General features: G+C 44.3%; 1 pseudogene; it reads right to left on the reverse strand.

The window, feature by feature from the left end:
* Window positions 1-2,548, reverse strand: part of LOC111959027 (synaptic vesicle glycoprotein 2A-like) — a 33,143-nt pseudogene extending 30,595 nt beyond the window's left edge.
* Between the last annotated feature and the right edge of the window lie 18,237 nt (window positions 2,549-20,785).

The raw sequence follows: 20,785 nt of genomic DNA on the forward strand, positions 1-20,785 counted from the left end.
CGCACCACCACACACAACACACACAACACAACACCACACACACACACCACACCACACACACCACACACACACACAACACACACACACACACACACACACACACACCACACACACACACACACACACACACCACACACACTGTGTGGTTCCGCCAGAGTGCATCAGGTTAAAGAGACTGGCTCTCTGACAACACTAACAGCGGTCTATTCTGCCTACTAATACAACGGCGGGCAGGGTAGCACAATGGCAGTCAGGGAGGAGGGAACAGCGAGGACACTAGGACCCATGGGCGGCACAGTGGCATACATGAGAGAAGCACTCCAGCATGAGTCAGGCATGTTGTGTAACAGGGGAGAGACCAAGGGCCTTGTTTCCATACTGGCTCCCCCAACACAGCACATACAGAGACCCAGTGAGGGACATAGAGAGAGAGAGAGAGAGCGAGAGAGATACACATGCAAGCCAGTCGTCAGCCAGAGACCACACATACAGTTCACAGAGACACAAACACAAACATATACGCCTGCCAGAGCACATGAGGGGGAGTGTCACTGCTGGGTCCATACCTACACATCCATTACATACGAAAGCATGCACACATGCCATATGTCGACTAGAAAAGAACCCACACATGCATGACTGGATGTCAAATGAGTCATCTCTATGTCAGTGTTATGTGGAGTGAATATGATCATTCACTGAATTAATCTAAATATGAGAGCGAAAACTACCATTGACAAAATAATCAATATGGATCGGTATGACTTTTGGCCGAACAACAAGAAAGGAGAACGTAATGGTGATGGAGAGAGATTCTTTTGAATCCATTCTCAATCCTGCTGCGCTATAAAAACATGATACCCCTTTGAACACGCCATTCAATACGCTGACCTCACTCCCCACATCAAACAAAAAGCAACAAGATAAAACAAAATGAATCGATAAAAAACAACATGCATAACACAGCATGCCAGTAAAACGGAGAATGAGTTGAATGTGTTAGGACCATAGCCCTCGTTCATTGTGTCTTTGCTGAATGGCCAAAGACAGATGGCGTGTTAGTCATGGAATGGACATTGTCCCCCAGGAAGGGAAATGGTCACATGAGTAACTTCACACAGCACACACCATTCTCTTAATGGGCCTATGCTATGGTCTCCAGTGTGCAGTATATTCTGCTATAAAACACCTGAACCAAAGCATGTATAGGATTTGGCTTGGATTTCAGAGATGGTTTGAGAATTAAAGGGGGCGTTCAGTAGTTACATGGGCAGTGAGGCCTTTAGATACTGTAACTTCATATAAAGTGTGTTAAAATAATAAGAGTATGGGGAAAATGTGGCATGGGGTACATTTTATATTAAAGGGATACTTCAGGATTTTGGCAATGCGGCCCTTTATCTACTTCCCCAGCATCAGATGAATTTCTGGATGGCATTTTTATGTCTCGTTTTTTTTAAATTTACTTTATTTAACTAGACAAGTCAGTTAAGAACAAATTCTTATTTACAATGACGGCCTGCCCCGGCCAAACCCGGACAATGCTGGGACAATTGTGCGCCGCCCTATGGGAATCCCAATCACGTCCGGATGTAATACAGCCTAGAATCGAACCAGGGACTGTAGTGACGCCTCTTGCACTGAGATGCAATGCCCTAGACCTCTGCGCCACTCGGGAGCCCAGTATGAAGGACGTTAGAGGTAGTTTCTCGAGCCAATGCTAACTAGTGTTAACGCAATGACTGGAAGTCTATGGGTATCTACTAGCATGCATGCATCATTGCCAAAATCCTGAAGTATCCCTTGAATAGGCTTCCTCTTTGAACTCAAGCTTGCTTTTGTAGGGAATAAAGAGATGCAGACAAACTGATGAGAGTGAGAGGGCTAAATAGAGTGAAAAGGAAAAAGAGAGTGAGAGGGAAAAAGATAGAGAGAGGGCTAAAGAGCAAATAAACAAGGAGGGAAAGAGGAATAAGGGAACCGGAATAGAGAGAGAGTAATACAGTTAGAATAATCGATAGCAGGCTGGCCATTAGAACCATCTTACCCAACATGCCCTTGCTTTCCTCTGACAGACACATGTCCTTCTCTGCGCTGGGCAAGCACCAAAGCCCACCACGAAGATCTCCACACCGTCTGCCATGGAGGGCCAGCCCAGCACAAAGTACAGCGTCCACTGGAACTTCCCATGGCCACACTCCTGCAGGATGGTCTCGTACTGCTGGGCCAGCTCCTCCTGATCCTTCCTCTCTCCGCCTCGAACTGGGCCAGGTCCCTGATCTGAGCTTGGGGGGCCATCCCGTCCACCCGACCCGTTTTGCCGGACTCCGCCCGGGGATCCCTGGTACTCGCCCTCGTAGATCTCATCATCTTCGTCGTGACCTTCCGTGGAGTCGCTGTGGCCGCCTCGTCGTCGTTGGCCCGGCTGTCTTGCGGTAGTAGCCGGCGCCATCTTGGCTCTGCTGCACGGGGTAGTCGTCATCATCGTCCTCTTCCTCGAAGCGCTTGTATGAGCGCTTGGTGTACTCGTCGGGCACTTTTGTCCACACTGCGGCCCCCCTTCTTGCCCGCCTGCTTCTTCACCACCTTGGCGATGTCTTTTGGCGCCGCGGACGAAGTCCTGCCGTCCGTCTCGTCCGTAGCCGTCGTTCCATCTTGGCTCTTGCGGTGAGGCTGGTTGCTGCTAGGAACGGGAGATATCAGGAGTGGCACAAGGGCATGGGTGTGCACTGGGTATATCTGTGGATCTGGAATTCAGTGCCACGGACAGCTCCTTTATCAGCTACAGACAGAATATTTTCCTCCAAATTGAGACCTGGAATGAAAGAGAGGATTTGTGTTAGAACGGCACCTCCAACACTTGGAAAGAAACTACGCAGCATCAACTGTCCATCACAGTCCTCACTCATTCTCACTCTGTCAACTTTCAATCAAGAAATACAAACTATGGTGTTTCCATACTGTTGTAATTTTCATAAGAGTATACACCTGCGTCTGTACATGACAGCTGGCCGGTGGCACCTTAATTAGGATGACGGGCTCATAGTAATGGCTGAGCGGAATAAATGGAATGGTATCGAACACATTAAACACTGTTTGACACCATTCCAATTCCTCCATTCCAGCCATTATTATGATCCGTCCTGCCCTCCTGTGCTGCACATGCCACAGAAAGCCAAACTCAAGTGAAGTCTTCGTCAACCATTTTGTAAAGAAGGTCGACGAAATCCGATCCTCGTTTGCTAAGTCAAACGACACCGCTGGTTCCTGCTACACTGCCCTACCCTGTGCTTTGACCTCTTTCTTCCCTCTCTCTCCAGATGAAAATCTCGCGTCTTGTGACGGCCGGCCGCCCAACAACCTGCCTGCTTGACCCTATCCCTCCTCTCTTCTCCAGACCATTTCCGGAGACCTTCTCCCTTTACCTCACCTCGCTCATCAACTCATCCTTGACCGCTGGCTACGTCCCTTCCGTCTTCAAGAGAGCGAGAGTTGCACCCCTTCTGAAAAAACCACACTCGATCCCCCTGATGTCAACAACTACAGATCAGTATCCCTTCTTTCTTTTCTCTCCAAAACTCCTGAACGTGCCGTCCTTGGCCAGCTCTCCTGCTATCTCTCTCAGAATGACCTTCTTGATCCAAATCAGTCAGGTTCAAGACTAGTCATTCAACTGAGACTGCTCTTCTCTGTGTCACGGAGGCGCTCCGCACTGCTAAAGCTAACTCTCTCTCCTCTGCTCTCATCCTTCTAGACCTATCGGCTACCTTTGATACTGTGAACCATCAGATCCTCCTCTCCACCCTCTCCGAGTTGGCATCTCCGGCGCGGCCCACGCTTGGATTGCGTCCTACCTGACAGGTCGCTCCTACCAGTGGCGTGGCGAGAATCTGTCTCCGCACCACGTGCTCTCACCACTGGTGTCCCCCAGGGCTCTGTCTAGGCCCTCTCCTATTCTCGCTATACACCAAGTCACTTGGCTCTGTCATATCCTCACATGGTCTCTCCTATCATTGCTATGCAGACGACACACAATTAATCTTCTCCTTTCCCCCTCTGATAACCAGGTGGCGAATCGCATCTCTGCATGTCTGGCAGACATATCAGTGTGGATGACGGATCACACACCTCAAGCTGAACCTCGGCAAGACGGAGCTGCCTCTTCCTCCGGGGAAGGACTGCCCGTTCCATGATCTCGCCATCACGGTTGACAACTCCATTGTGTCCTCCTCCCAGAGTGCTAAGAACCTTGGCGTGATCCTGGACAACACCCTGTCGTTCTCAACTAACATCAAGCGGTGACCCGTTCCTGTAGGTTCATGCTCTACAACATTCGCAGAGTACGACCCTGCCTCACACAGGAAGCGGCGCAGGTCCTAATCCAGGCACTTGTCATCTCCCGTCTGGATTACTGCAACTCGCTGTTGGCTGGGCTCCCTGCCTGTGCCATTAAACCCTACAACTCATCCAGAACGCCGCAGCCCGTCTGGTGTTCAACCTTCCCAAGTTCTCTCACGTCACCCCGCTCCTCCGCTCTCTCCACTGGCTTCCAGTTGAAGCTCGCATCCGCTACAAGACCAAGGTGCTTGCCTACGGAGCTGTGAGGGGAACGGCACCTCCGTACCTTCAGGCTCTGATCAGCCCTACACCCAAACAAGGGCACTGCGTTCATCCACCTCTGGCCTGCTCGCCTCCCTACTCTGAGGAAGTACAGTTCCCGCTCAGCCCAGTCAAAACTGTTCGCTGCTCTGGCACCCCAATGGTGGAACAAACTCCCTCACGACGCCAGGTCAGCGGAGTCAATCACCACCTTCCGGAGACACCTTAACCCCACCTCTTTAAGGAATACCTAGGATAGGATAAAGTAATCCTTCTAACCCCGCCCCCCTTAAAAGAGTTAGATGCACTATTGTAAAGTGGTTGTTCCACTGGATATCATAAGGTGAATGCACCAATTTGTAAGTCGCTCTGGATAAGAGCGTCTGCTAAATGACTTAAATGTAAATGTAAGTCAGTAACCGCATGGAGGTTCTCAATACCCGTCTTCATGATTCTCAACAAATGGCCTTATTCCTACGGCTGAACCCAGTCAGCCCACCGTATCTGACCCAATGTAATGTCCTTAATAAGGTGACATGACAGCTTTAAGTAGAAATGACAGAAGAGCTCCTGTTCTAACTCAGTGGCCTGCATTGATTGAGCACCAGTTATCTCATAGGTCTCTCCCAGCCATCCACAGGTCACAGCATGGCATTTCCAATGGCTCTCCGCTTGAATCAAACCTTCAAGGGAAATACTGCGACACTAGCACCAGTTAGGAGCACTGCAATTACATTTGTTCCCAGGAAGTCTACAAAGAGACATTAGTATTTCTGTCTGACAATCTGGAGAAGGGGTGACATAAGCCTACATGGCTTAGCAGATGAATGGATTAATACGATGAGCTACTGTAGGCAACTAGGTAACACTACCAGTTTCTTTTGGGAGATAGCTTAGTCCTTCAGCTATTACAACTTAAAAATCATCTTGTGTATTCAGTGAACTGATGTGGCGTGGCATAATGTTTCTAAATTTGCTATGTGTGTTAGTGTGGTTCTAGTGTTGTTTCTAGTGATGTGTCTAGTGAGTGTCTATGTTGATCTAGTGTGTGTCTAGTTTAGTGAGTGTTCTGGTGAGTGTCTAGTGAGTGTCTGGTGAGTGTCTAGTGAGTGTCTAGTGTGTTTCTAGTAGGTGTCTAGAGTGTGATCTAGTGTGTCTAGTGAGTGTCTGTGTGAGTGTCTGGTGAGTGTCTATTTGTGAGTGTCTGGGGTTGAGTGTCTGGTGGAGTGTCTAGTGAGTGTCTGGTGAGTGTCTAGTGAGTGTCTGGTGAGTGTCTGGTGAGTGTGTCTGGTGAGTGTCTGAGTGAGTGTCTAGTGAGTGTCTAGTGTGAGTGGTCTTGGTGAGTGATCTAGTGAGTGTCTGGTTGATGTGTCTTGGTGGAGTGTCTAGTGAGTGTCTGGTGAGTGTCTATCTGGTGAGTGTCTGGTGAGTGTCTAGGTCGAGTGTCTGGTGAGTGTCTAGTGAGTGTCTGGTGAGTGTCTGGTGAGTGTCTGGTGAGTGGGCTGGTGAGTGTCTTAGTGAGTTCGTATCTGGTGAGTGTCTAGTGAGTGTCTGAGTGAGTGTCTAAGTGGAGTGCTTGGTGAGTGTCTGAAGTGAGTGTCTGGTGAGTGTCCTTGAGTGAGTGTCTGTGAGTGTCTGGTGAGTGTCTAGTGAGTGTCTGGTGAGTGTCTAGTGAGTGTCTGGTGAGTGTCTAGTGAGTGTCTGGTGAGTGTCTAGTGAGTGTGGCCCCTTTCCTCCACATTTCCTTCCCTATTTATTCATTTTTCCCTACTCGTCTCAGCCTCTCTCTTTCTCTATTCTCTCCTTCCCTGTCTTCCTCCTCTCTCCTTTCCCCATCCTTCATCTCTTTCCCTCTTGTCATTCTCCCCCTCTCCTCTTGCTCATTCTCTGTCCCTCCTTCCCTATCTCTGTTTCTCTCTCTCCCTCCCCTGGCTCTCTCTCTCTCTCTCTGTTATTTGTGGGTGAGGATAATTGGTCCTCAGCTTCACTCTGTTATTTCTGTTGTGTATTCCTCTCCTCGTGCCCCTATCGGCAACGCTAACCTGCCTGGGCTGTGCCGTTTAACCTCCCAGTCTCTCTCTCCTGCTAGAGTCTCCAGAGATAGCAGGCAGGTTAAACCTTGACCCGGAGAACAAGGCTGACAGAAAAATGGGCAGCCGAGTGGCCTGCTCTTTTCCCTGCACCTCTGTCACCATAACACACACACAGCCCCATCTAATTTGTCTCACAGAGGAATACAGCAATACAGCAAAAGGAAACAGATGCAGTCAGATTGTCAGATTAATATACAATATCTTTAGAGAGAAAGTGTGCACACTGTTCATTGAAATCCATGCACAATATATAGCCTAGCCTACTATACAACCTTAAAATATGATGTTTCTTTAGTGAATACTAATTTGATTATCTCAGAAATGTGACTGTATGCMGTTAGTTTGAGAATAACACCAATCCTAAATGGTGGTGTGTAGGAGACGTAGGAAGCTGATCCCTTGATAGAGTGGTGTTGGTGCCCACTGTGGCTGCCTAATGCTATTGGATTCTCTGGCCCTTTGAAGAGGAGGAGACACAGCAGGAGAAGAGAACAGGCCTCAGGGAGGATCCATAGACCATAGCTGAACCCAATGACCATGCACACACTCTGAAATACTGTAACAGTCCCCACCCTTCTTTGGTTAGTGGCCCCCCTTTTATCTGTTAACACTTTATTTTACAGTCCTATTTCAGCTAGTACCTGTTGGACAAGGGGTACTCTCTGGTGCTGTGATTCAGTACCTGGTACCTAAAAGGCACGTACGTAATTACCAAGTCAACTGTGTAACAGGCTACTATTACAGCCTTACCAAACTGACTACTTCCTGTACTGTGTTAGGAGTGTCCTGGCTAAGTAGCATGAGATCAGATGGGATAGAAACTGGAGGAGATGAGAGTGGAGGAGAGGAGTGTAGGGAAGGACAGAAACTGGAGAAGAGGATGGAGGGCTGGGGAGCTGCTCAGACAACAGACTGGCAGAGATCACTGAACCCAAAGGTCTTCTGGGAAGAATGTGTTTCCAAGAAACACTCACTTAGACTGAAAATGAACCCCGGAAACAACAGCAGCTATATCAYTCATCTCTGCCCTCTGTCTTTTCTACCAAGGTAAGGAGCGCTAATGTGCCACACATATAAAGGTGACTTTGGTGATGTCTATGCATTGAGAATAATATGAATACAATGGATGGAAATGATTAAATTCATATGAATATGACATATTATCCCAGCTTTGTGTCCTATGTATGACCAGTTCCTCCAAACATGCACTGTATTAGCAGATACTGTGACACTGAAACATGATTGCATGTCAATGTAAATGAATTAGATTGCATTGAATTGCATGTTAAAATTCTCTACATGTCATGTCCTCTCCTTGWTCGCTGCTGGGCTAATATAGGCCAGTATATTGTATGTGGATTTGCTTCATCCACTTCACACGGTAAAGTGCGCATTAGGTGCCACCAGAGTGGTACATAGAAGCCTGATTTCCATATAAATGGCAGTGAGTGAGATGGCCCCTACTAGCCCTTGAAATCACTGACTGAGTCAGACCCCATCTGCTAGCTACAGATGTAGGATCTTAATCTGATCACTTTTTTGTTCCTGAGAATTTTCATGCACAGCAGGAAATGCAAACTTGTAGTGTATTTGAGTTTTAAAAAGGCTTCTAAAGTTTGTAATTTCCACTTTGAAATTTCAGACTTGATTTGCCCTAACGATCAACCCCTACAACCCCTATGTATCAACCCCTACAAAAATGTATATAAATTATTATCCACATAATAATTCACATTGCCTGTTGCTGTAAGGTTATTTTCCTGCTGTAGCAAACTGGCGCAYATTTAGATCCTACATCTGTATTGCTCGAGAATCCTGAAGCAATTGCATTTAAACAAGCATCTTTCAGGGAAGAGAAAGCACAAGAGAGACAATCTTCCATTCCTACTGTACAGAGCTTGTCGTGCAGGTGGGAATATGAATTKTATTAAAGAAATACTTGAAAAACATAAGGAGGTKAATKTGAAAGTGAAATCCTCCTGTAGGACCTTTGGCAGGTGAACAAGAGCAGACATACAGTATGTATAAAACATGAGGCTTGCAGTAACAAGCAGGTTTCCCAYGGTGGGAACAACAACCMTGTGGTTGCATTACACATGGAGTTAGTGCGTAAAGAGGCGGAAGCTCAAGAATAGTTCTATATGCTGATTTGTATGCCAGCAGCCTCTCTAAGAATACATTGAATCATTGCATACTTTGACAACAGTGTATTAATTGGAAATGAGATTGGAAATGTGGGCTGAGAGGGAATCCAAAGAATCCATGTTGATATAAATTCCATTCAAAGAAGAGAAAATTATATAATTTGAAACAGACAGATAATGTATCAGAATATGTCACCATGCAAAAACCTTTTGTCCCTTGTGCCTGCCTGTATTGGTGCAGGAGTTTCCTGCCTTAACATCATTAGTGGTTAATGGGCCATAGTTTACAAGGATCCTTACACAGAATGACTCTGTTGGGAGCTGTCTGCTTTGGTATAAGACATCTCAATCTAGCACCCAGAGACATAGAGTTGAATTCAGAAGTTTACATACACTTACCAAATACATTTAAACAAGTTTTTCACAATTCCTGACATTTAATCCTAGTAAACATTCCCTGTTTTATGTGAGTTAGGATCACCACTTATTTAAGAATGTGAAATGTCAGAATAAGCAGAGAAAATTATTTATTTCAGCTTTTATTACTTTCATCACAATTCCCAGTGGGTCAGAAGTTTACATACACTCAAGTTAGTATTGGTAGCATTGCCTTCAATGCTTAACTTGGGTCAAACGTTTCGGGTAGCCTTCCACCAGCTTCCCAACATAAGTTGGGTGAATTTTGGCCCATTCTCCTGACAGAGCTGGTGTAACTGAGTCAGGTTTGTAGGCTTCCTTGCTCGCACATGCTTTTTCAGTTCTGCCCACAATTTCTTAGGATTGAGGTCAGGGCTTTGTGATGGCTACTCAATACCTTGACTTTGATGTCCTTAAGCCATTTTGCCACAACTTTGGAAGTATGCTTGGGGCATTGTCCATTTGGAAGACCCATTTGCGACCAAGTTAACTTCCTGATGAGGTCTTGGATGTTGCTCAATATATCCACATAATTTTCTCCCTCATGATGCATCTATTTTGTGAAGTGCATCTCCCTCCTGCAAGCAAAGCACCCACAATATGATGCTGCCACCCCGGTGCTTCACGGTTGGGATGGTGTTCTTCGGCTTGCAAGCCTCCCCTTTATCCTCCAAACATAATAATGGTCATTATGGAAACAGTTCTATTTTTGTTTCATCAGACAAGAGGCATATCTCCAAAAAGTATATCTTTGTCCCCATGTGCATTTCAAACTGTAGTCTGGCTTTTTTATGGCGGTTTTGGAGCAGTGGCTTCTTCCTTGCTGAGCGGCCTTTCAGGTTATTTCGATATAGGACTGGTTTAACTGTGGATATAGATACTTTCATACCTGTTTCCTCAAGCGTCTTCACAGGTCCTTGCTGTTGTTCTGGATTGATTTGGACAAAGTAGGTTCATCTCAAGGAGAAACAAATGCGTCTCCTTCCTGAGCGGTATGACGGCTGCGTGTCCCATGGTGTTAATATGCATACTATTGTTTGTAGAGATGAACGTGGTACCTTCAGGCGTTTGGAATTGCTCCCAAGGATGAACCAGACTTGTGGAGTCTACAATTTTTTTTCTGAGGTCTTGCTGATTTCTTTTGATTTCCATGATGTAACAAAGAGGACGATTTGTAAGGTAGGCCTTGAAATACATTCACAGGTACACCTCCAATTGACTCAAATTATGTCAATTAGCCTAACAGAAGCTTCTAAAACCATGACATAATTTTCTGGAATTTTCCAAGCTATTTAAAGGCACAGTCAACTTAGTGTATGTAAACTTCTGACACACTGGAATTGTGATACAGTGAATTATAAGTGAAATAATCTGTCTGAAAACAATTGTTGGAAAAATTACTTCTGTCATGCACAAAGTAGATGTCCTAACCAACTCGCCAAAAGTATAGTTTGTTAAAAAGACATTTGTGGAGTGGTTGAAAAACTAGTTTTAATGACTCCAACCTAAGTGTATGTCAACTTCCGACTTCAACTGTATTTCATGTGTAGTCAGAGAAGATGAATGAGGCCCTCTCATAGGACATATTTAGTTATATGTTTGGATAAGAAAACGTGACAATAAAAGAGAGGAGTAAAAGCTGTATTAAACCTCCCCCACCCACTGAAATATAGTTACTCCTTACTCCCTAAAAGGTCGAACCTCTGCTCCTGATCTTTAATAGCTTAAGAGGGCTATTACTCACCTACCCCATTCTAGATACCCTGGTGTACTTTAATGGCCCACTGAGCTTAGCTATTCTGTAAAATAGCTGCTCCAAAACCAAAAGCATATTGTATCATCTCTTAGCAATCCAAGATCTTCAGGGCACATAAAACCGCCCACCTCTGCTCTTGGTCTAGAAATCTTGAWCTTCGCACAGGGCCTCAATCTCTCTCGGAGGCGCCAGCCGACCTTCACACCAGGAGCCACTCACTACTCCATCTAAATGCAATGAGCTAGCCATCACCATCAGATTACCCTTTTACCATCCCCACTACTGATCGATATGAGTAGGTACAGATAGGCTCTTTAGCCTGGAATAATAAACCATTCTCTACTTAAGAGTCATGCTGCTGCAAGTACGCGGTTGTTAGCACAAAATAATCTAGCTGAGAATATTTAATTCCCCTTAATAACTAATCTGTGAGTCATGATATGGACATTTGGCCGCAACAAGACAGCAAATCCTTCTGGAAATATGCAACAACAAAAGGCTTAATATATGGGATAAACAGCAAGAAAGTCGATAAGATAACAACGTAATGAGTTATTCCAAAGTAAAGCACATCTCCTATTGGGCCTGGCATCTTTAATGAAGTGTAAATTGATAATAAATTAAGTGTCCGAGAGGAGCCGCACCAAAACCCTAGCTGTCATTTGCCAGTGATGAAAGACTTAATTATGTAAACCTATTTCCTTCTAGTGAGCTGAGAGGATGCCAGGGGGTCAGTGGAGCTCCTCTCTACACCACACACAATACTGGAACAGAGCAGCAGCTTGCTAACAACAAAAGAGAGCAGAGAGAAACGGGAAATAAGATAACGCTAGCTAGCACGTTAAAACTGAAGCAGTGCACTAAAGCGGAACAGTCTTATGCTCTGGCTGAAGCTACTTTATTTGCTTATCTTAACAGGCCCTACCACAGCTAAAATACAGCTAGTAAATGTAGACTCGAGCACTGGGCTAGGCAACTGTCAACAGCTGAAATTGTGTCGGTCAAATTCCAATCAAAATCATTGTTAATGCTAACAGGAGCAACCATTTGCTAAATGTGATACAACACTGCCCATTTCCACCCTAAAACCATTGTGGTAATAGTAATGGAGGAATATATGCTGAAGCTAAAATCAACAACAAGTTCAGACAGTTTTATGCCAGAAGGGTCCGTCACCGTGGCTTAAAACAATTCTAGCATGTTTCAAACTTAGCTTAGTGCTAATGCTACCAAGGCTATTAATCCAGCCAAGAAAGTTTATGAGAGTGGAAAAACTGTATGTATGTTGAAAGAGAATTGTAGAGACACAGGCCCAACTTTATGTAATGCGGTATAAGGTGTGAGACAATCAATAAAAGTCACAAGTCAATGAAAACAGATACAGTGGAGTAGGCCATATAACTCAATAGAAGGTTTGTTTGCACAGTACAGTTGTCTGGCCGGCTGTCCAAAAGCCCTGTTTGTTTAATCACAGCACATGAGACCCTACATACCTTTCAGTGTATAAATTCGTACCGTTAGCAGTYTTGACTTTGTGCACAGTGTCTCCCTCTGTTCAAACAATGGAGTAAGGAGGGAATATGATGTTTCTGTTTCAGTCGACTCTCTCTGACTCCTCTGTTTACAGTTCACTAGATCACAGACTGACAGTCACTCTGCCAAGGACAAGAGTCAAGATCCCATTGGAAAATGGCATGAGTCGCTTAGGGAGTCTGTCAGTGAACGCCACAAAGATCCACAACTGTGCTGAATAGGGACACTTCAATTTAGCCTTTGGCTACACTTGGATAAGCTAGGTGAATGTGCATATAAATCGGTKATTTAGATCCACTTCAAACAGATCTCCATTTGACAAAGTGGGGTATATACCCACCAAAGAGAGAAATGCCTGTGATAAAGGAGTGACATTTTAMTCAGCGGAGGCTTTATAAACGTTTAGTAGGAGACAGGGTTGCCGGGGAGAAGTCAGCCAGTAATGGAGTAAGAAGATGGATGACAGTAGGACTAAAAACACCAAACAGATAGATAGTGCACTGTTTCGACAGGAGGTCTAATCTCCCACTCAAATCATATCCTCTCGACTAAACTGTGGTTTGATGAAATCCTACAGATWCTGTATGGGGTTGGACAACTACATTTACTTCCACGAGAGCATAGTTTGCCTCAACAATATAGTATTGTTTGGCTGTCCAATATAGTAGTCTGGCGAGTGCTTACGTGAACTAGCTAATCAGGAAGATTATCCATAATGCTCCGGATGGAGTTTACAGTAAAGTAGTATTTGAGGACAGAAGAGTGAATGAGATTGGCTCTTTATGGATGTGTTGATCTATGGGGTTTTGGTGACAGGGTACACACAGTAGGGCTTTAGCATTGTGTTAAGGTTAAATCTCACTAGGGATGCATATACCTCCACTTCTAATCACACACACACACGTTATCTCTCCCCAACACCTCCATGTTGGCCCTCTGCCACCTCATCCAACTGCAGATGTCTGTAATAACTCCCCCGTGTAGGTATGTACTCCACTGTCATCACTCTAAATCACATTTGTTTAAAAACATTTTTTTGACTTTATTTAACCAGGTAGGCCAGTTGAGAACAAGTTCTCATTTACAACTACGACCTGGCCAAGATAAAGTAAAGCAGTGCGACACAAACAACAACACAGAGTTACACATGGAACAAACAGGCGTACAGTCAATAACACAATAGTAAAAAAAGAAAGTCTATATACAGTGTGTGCAAATGGCGTGAGGAGGTAAGGCAATAAATATGGCCATAGTAGCAAAGTAATTACAATTTAGCAAATTAACACTGGAGTGATAAATGAGCAGATGATGATGTGCAAGTAGAAATACTGGTGTGCAAAAGAGCAGAAAAGTAAATAAAAACAATATGGGGATGAGGTAGGTAGATTGGGTGGGCTATTTACAGACGGGCTACGTACAGCTGCAYTGATCMGTTAGCTGCTCAGATAGCTGATGTTTAAAGTTAGTGAGGGACATATAAGTCTCCAGCTTCAGCAATATTTGCAATTCGTTGCAGTCATTGGCAGCAGAGAACTGGAAGGAAGGGCGGCCAAAGGAGGTGTTGGCTTTGGGGATGACCAGTGAGATATACCTGCTGGAGCTACGGGTGGGTGTTGTTATCGTGACCAGTGAGCTGAGATAAGGTGGAGATTTACCTAGCATAGACTTATAGATGACCTGGAGCCAGTGGGTCTTGCGACGAATATGRAGCGATGGCCAGCCGACTAGAGCATACAGGTCGCAGTGGTGGGTGGTATAAGTGGCTTTGGTGACAAAACGGATGGCACTGTGATAGACTGCATCCAGTTAGCTGAGTAGAGTATTGGAAGCTGTTTTGTAAATGACATCACTGAAGTCGAGGATCGGTAGGATAGTCAGTTTTACGAGGGTATGTTTGGCAGCGTGAGTGAAGGAGGCTTTGTTGGGAAATAGGAAGCCAATTCTAGATTTAATTTTGGATTGGAGATGTTTAATATGAGTCTAGAAGGAGAGTTTACAGTCTAGCCAGACACCTAGGTATTTSTAGTTGTKCACATATTCTAAGTCAGAACCGTCCAGAGTAGTGACGCTAGTCGGGCGGGCGGGTGTGGGCAGTGAACGGTTGAAAAGCATGCATTTGGTTTTACTAGCGTTTAAGAGCAGTTGGAGGCCACGGAAGGACTGTTGTATGGCATTGAAGCTCGTTTGGAGGTTAGTTAACAGTGTCCAAAGAAGGGCCAGATGTATATGGTGGTGTCGTCTGCATAGAATGGTGTCGTCTGCATAGAGGTGGATCAGGGAATCACCCACAGCAAGAGCGACATCATTGATATATACAGAGAAAAGAGTCGGTCCGAGAATTGAACCCTGTGGTACCCCATAGAGACTGCCAGAGGTCCAGACAACAGGCCCTCCGATTTGACACACTGAAATCTGTCTGAGATATTGTTGGTGAACCAGGCGAGGCAGTCATTTGAGAAACCAAGGCTGTTGAGTCTGCCGATAAGAATACAGTGATTGACAGAGTCGAAGGCCTTGGCCAGGTCGATGAAGACGGCTGCACAGTACCGTKTTTTATCAATGGCGGTTATGATATCGTTTAGTACCTTGAGCGTGGCTGAGGTGCATCCGTGACCAGCTCGGAAACCGGATTGCACAGTGGAGAAGGTATGGTGGGATTCGAAATGGTCAGTGATCTGTATATTAACTTGGCTTTCGAAGACTTTAGAAAGGCAGGGCAGGATGGATATAGGTCTATAACAGTTTGGGTCTAGAGTGTCACCCCTTTTGAAGAGGGYGATGACCGGGYCAGCTTTCCAATCTTTGGGGATCTCGGACGATACGAAAGAGAGGTTGAACAGACTGGTAATAGGGGTTGCAACAATGGCGTATATTGGCCATATACCACACCCTCTCGTGCCATATTGCTTAAATATACCTCAAACAGTATCCAATGTATCACTTTTCTGGTTGAGCCATATTTTCACACCATACTCCCGCTTCTGGTTTTGCTAACAAAACCTTGGCTTGCCTCAATGTCATGTGTGCAGAGCATTGCATGCTGGGCCATGTCATTGCGGCCCACTCACTGCTGGCACACGTCTGGTCTGTTTGAAGTGATCCCCACAGGGTCCAGTCWACAAACACCTATGCTGGTACCATCCTGTCCACCATGGTGAAACACATACACACTGAAGAGGATGTGTATCTAGTCAAGTCTATTTGATTGGGAGTATGTTTCTGTTCAACAGGGAGCAAATAACACTTTGATAGGTATTACTCATTTCCAGTGTACACATCGAGCGAGAGACCAAATTCACATTCTTGTGAGTGTCTTTTTTGACTTCTATAATTTCCTCAATACCAGAAAGCTTGTTAGTAAATGTGTTTAAATTGGTTCCCCTTGGAGCGTATGAGGTGCCGCTTTGAAAGACCATTAAACCAATACCATTTCACTTCATCTAACTCGAAGCGAAAGTTGCATGAGTTGCAGTTTGGAAAATACTCAACAACATGATAGGCTAGACAGAGTCTAGGCAGACAGGTAGAGAGCAAGGCAGACAGGTAGAGAGCAAGGCAGACAGGTAGAGAGCCTTGGGACTCCCCTGAGGACATGCATACAAGCTCGCACGCACTCACACACCATTTGATTTAATGTCAATCTACCACAAACTGCAAAGAAAGGAGAGAAAAGAGTATCATTTTGAAAAAGAAAGTTGTGGAAAATAGGAAAGGGTGAGGTGAGGTTATTACAGTAAATTTCGAAATATGATCTACTTAGACAACTAAGTTATGACTCAGTTCCTTTTTTCTATCCCATTATTCAGATATCTGCTGCTCTGGTTTTAGCATCCAGGGGTGGCCTGGGCTGGTCGAAACATCCATCAGTTATTGACTGCTCTGGTCTGAGCGTCCAGAGGTGGCCTGGACCGATCGAAACACCCCTCCATTATTCATGCCTGGTTTTCTGGGCACAAGGACAGAGGTGCAGCGGCCAAGTTATCCCTCAGTGATGATGTATGGTCGCGTGAGGTGATAAACTCCCACCAACAGGACATTGGTCAAATGTATTCAGCTTACAGTAGTCTACAACAATGTGTGCGATATACAATACCCGTCAAAAGTTTGGACACACCTACTCATTCAAGGGTTTTCTTTGTTTTTCTATTTTCTACATTGTAGAATATTAGTGAAGACATCAAAACTATGAAATAACACATATGGAATCATGTAGTAACCAAAAAAGTGTTAAACATATCCAAATATATTTGAGATTTGAGATTCTTCGAAGTAGCCACCATTTGCCTTGATGACAGCTTTGCACACGCTTGGCATTCTCTCAACCAGCTTCATGAGGTAGTCACCTGGAATGCATTTCAATTAATAGGTGTGCCTTGTTAAAAGTTCATTTGTGGAATTCCTTTCCTTCTTAATGCGTTTGAGCTAATCAGTTGTGTTGTGACAAGGTAGGGGTGGTATAAAGAAGATAGCCCTATTTGGTAAAAGACCAAGTCCATATTATGGCAAGCACAGCTCAAATAATCAAAGAGAAACAACAGTTCATCATTACTTTYACCTCTACAGGATCGGTGTTCCCACCCGCAGGACGGTTGAGCTAATGTAGGCTAATGTGATTAGCGTTAGGTTGTAAGTAACAAGAAAATTTCCCAGGACATAGAAATATCTGATATGGGCAGAAAGCTTAAATTCTTGTTAATCTAACTGCACTGTCCAATTTACAGTAGCTGTTACAGTGAAAGAATACCATGCTATTGTTTGAGGAGAGTYCACAGTTATGAACTTGAAAATGTATTAATAAACCAATTAGGCACATTTGGGCAGTCTTGATACAACATTTTGAACAGAAATGCAAAGGTTCATTGAATCAGTCTAAAACTTTGCACATACATTGCTGCCATCAAGTGGCCAAAATCTAAATTGCGCATAACCTGGAATATTACATTTAGGCCTTTCTCTTGCATTTCAAAGATGATTAAAAAAAAACGTTTAAAAAACCTGTTTTTGTATTTGTATTATCTTTTACAAGGTCGAATGTGTTATATTCTCCTACATTAATTTTACATTTCCACAAACTTCAAAGTGTCTCCTTTCAAATGGAATCAAGAATATGCATATCCTTGCTTCAGGTCCTGAGCTACAGGCAGTTAGATTTGGGTWRGTCATTTTAGSGGAAAATTGAAAAGAAGGGTCCAATCCTTTAAGACATGAAGGCCAGTCAATCCGGAAAATTTCAAGAACTTTTKAASTTTATTCAAGTGTAGTCGCAAAAACCATCAAGCACTATGATGAAACCGGCCCTKWTGAGGACCGCCACAGGAAAGGAAGACCCAGAGTTACCTCTGCTGCAGAGGATAAGTTCGCTAGAGTTAACTGCACCTCAGATTGCAGCCCAAATAAATGCTTCACAGAGTTCAAGTAACAGACACATCTCAACATCAACTGTTCAGAGAAGACTGCGTGAATCAGGCCTTCATGGTCGAATTGCTGCAAAGAAACCACTACTAAAGGACACCAATAACAAGAAGAGACTTGCTTWGYCCAAAAAACACGAGCAATGGACATCAGACAGGTGGAAATCTGTCCTTTGGTCTGATGAGTCCAAYTTTGAGATTTTTGGTTACAATCGCCTTATCTTTATGAAACGCAGAGTAGGTAAACGGATGATCTCTGCATGTGTGGTTCCCACCGTGAAGCATGGAGGTGTGGGGGTGCTTATTTAGAATTCAAGGCACACCACCATGGCTACCACAGCATTCTGCAGCAATACGCCATCCCATCTGGTTTGTGCTTAGTGGGATTATCATTTGTTTTTCAACAATGACCTAAAACACACCTCCAGGCTGTGTAAGGGCTATTTGACCAAGAATGAGTGATGGAGTGCTGCATCAGATAACCTGGCCTCCACAATCACCCAACCTCAATCCAATTGAGATGGTTTGMGATGAGTTGGACCYCAGAGTGKATGAAAAGCACCCAACAAATGCTCAGCCCTCCTTCAAGACTGTTGGAATAGCATTCCTCATGAAGCTGGTTGAGAGAATGCAAAGAGTGTGCAAAGCCATCATCAAGGCAAAGGGTGGCTACTTTGAAGAATATAAAATATAAAACACGTTTTTGGTTACTACATAATTCCATATGTGTTTTTCATAGTGTTGATGTCTTCACTATTATGCTACAATGTAGAAAATAGTAAAAATCAAGAAAAACTCTTGAATGAGTAGGTGTGTCCAAACTTTTGACTGGTACTGTACCTAGAAAGAGTCCCAGAGGAAATGTGTTTCTTTATTTGATTACATTGTGTCCCTGCTGCCTGAACACTGCACAGGCTYGACACTCCTGGMTTGGGCATTACAGGGTGGAGGTATTCCTGAGAGAGGATGATGAGAGGCTGTTCAGCAGGAGTAGCAAACAGAGAGGAGACAATATCTATTGATTTAGCTGTTCCTTTCTGTCCAGCTCCAATGCCATGTTTGGATGTGCGTAAACACGCTCCTTTCATGAATCATACAGTAGCTCCACCCACCTAGACAGTATGCATGGTTCTGCAGAGAGAGAGAGAGAGAGGTCCCCTCTGGAAAGGGCACAGCCCAACATGAGTCACGTCATCATTGTCATCATTCCCTGGGTGGAACCTCTCAGTGTGCGTAGTCAACCTGGGCTCACTACAGCAGTTAGCAACACCATGTCAAACAGCATGTCATCCCAGCATCCATTTTAGTTCCCATCACTGCTATAAAGAAAAAACTGCTGTGGATCCATTCGCAGTACCTATAATGAAAAAGTTAATTATAAGCATCTGTGGCAGTTGCCCTTGCTACAGAAAAGTTGAATATACAAAATACTGTACTATTTGAGAGGGCTTCTTCATGTCAGTTTTGAGAGGTAACAAGGGAATGAAATGGGTGATATATGCAGAGGGAGACAACTCAATGAGCTTGTTATATCCTTCAATGATGTAACGGTCCATAGGTTTTAACAGTCCAGTACTTGAATTTGATGTTGGTGGTATCCATGTCAAGGGGAACTACTTTTTACCACTCCTGTCCACCTTTAAACGGAGGCTCTGATTCTCTAATAGAAGCTATTGGCATTTGATTATACCTACTGTAATGCCTGAGTGGTAATGCCTACATATGAAATAATAGATATGTAGAGGGTTTTTACAATTTTCARGGTCGTTTCATGACTCATAACAACAATGTTGTAGTCAATCTACTGTTTCAAATGTAGCAGCAGGTGTAGATGCTGACATAATAATGCCAAGCTTTGAACTGAAATATGAGAAGACAGTGATTATGTGTGCTGGATTGTGAAAGCTTGGAGAGGAAAGTATAAAGCGTCCTTGCTGGAGAAAAGGAATCTTACAAACAGGAAAGTGTACACTGCAGTGATATACCAGAGAGGAGAAGGTAATTTCTCTAACAGAACCCAAGAATATACCGCAGGGATTATGGGAGGAGAAGATGATGATGCTGGGGACTGGGGTACTCTCTATCCAGATATCCTCACCACTGCATTCTGTAGAAACTATGGCAAGCTCTCCATGCTTAGTGTTATGCATTGGATTAATACCATTTGTTGTTGTTGGACTCTAATGAATTTAGCCAATGTGAAGCGTTTGAAATGGCTACTATACAGCTACAATGTTTGCTCTTGTTCTCCTACTGCGTGCACTGAGGCTATTTGTTTTGCTATTGTGCAGCTACACTGTGTGGTTTACTGCTGCTTTACCGTTTGGTTTACAACATTACGTTCCTCTGAGGTAGARACCCCTTATGGCAGATTAAAAGCAAATGTGCTGTCAGTGGAAGACTGATGGTAATGTGCTTTGAGAACTCCGTCGAGAGAGAGAAAAAAGGCATTGATTATCTCTCAGTTGTACGGTAAATCTATAAGAGAGTAGAAATGTAAAACACGTAGGTATGTATTTGACCGATGGCCTGTGTTTCTGGGTTGCTAGGTGGTGATGGAAGTGGACTGTCTAAATTTAGCAAKKCCTGCACTGATCAAGTGATCTCAACGATATGTGTTGGATACTGGTGGATGGGAATGAGAATGAGTTGAATGTCTGTGTTGCTGGTCCACAGGCTATTTCAGCCTGTTTTAGGATGTGTTATGGTAATGCGGTAAGCCCCAGTGCTCACAGTGCTCACAGCCACCGCGGAGTCAAGTTGTAACTTGTGACAAGGCTAATCTTTGAGAACAACCCAGAGCACACCCTAATCAGCAGAGGTASCAGGCAG

The sequence above is a fragment of the Salvelinus sp. IW2-2015 genome, linkage group LG35 (assembly GCF_002910315.2).
Source record: "Salvelinus sp. IW2-2015 linkage group LG35, ASM291031v2, whole genome shotgun sequence".
Lineage (NCBI taxonomy): Eukaryota > Metazoa > Chordata > Actinopteri > Salmoniformes > Salmonidae > Salvelinus > Salvelinus sp. IW2-2015.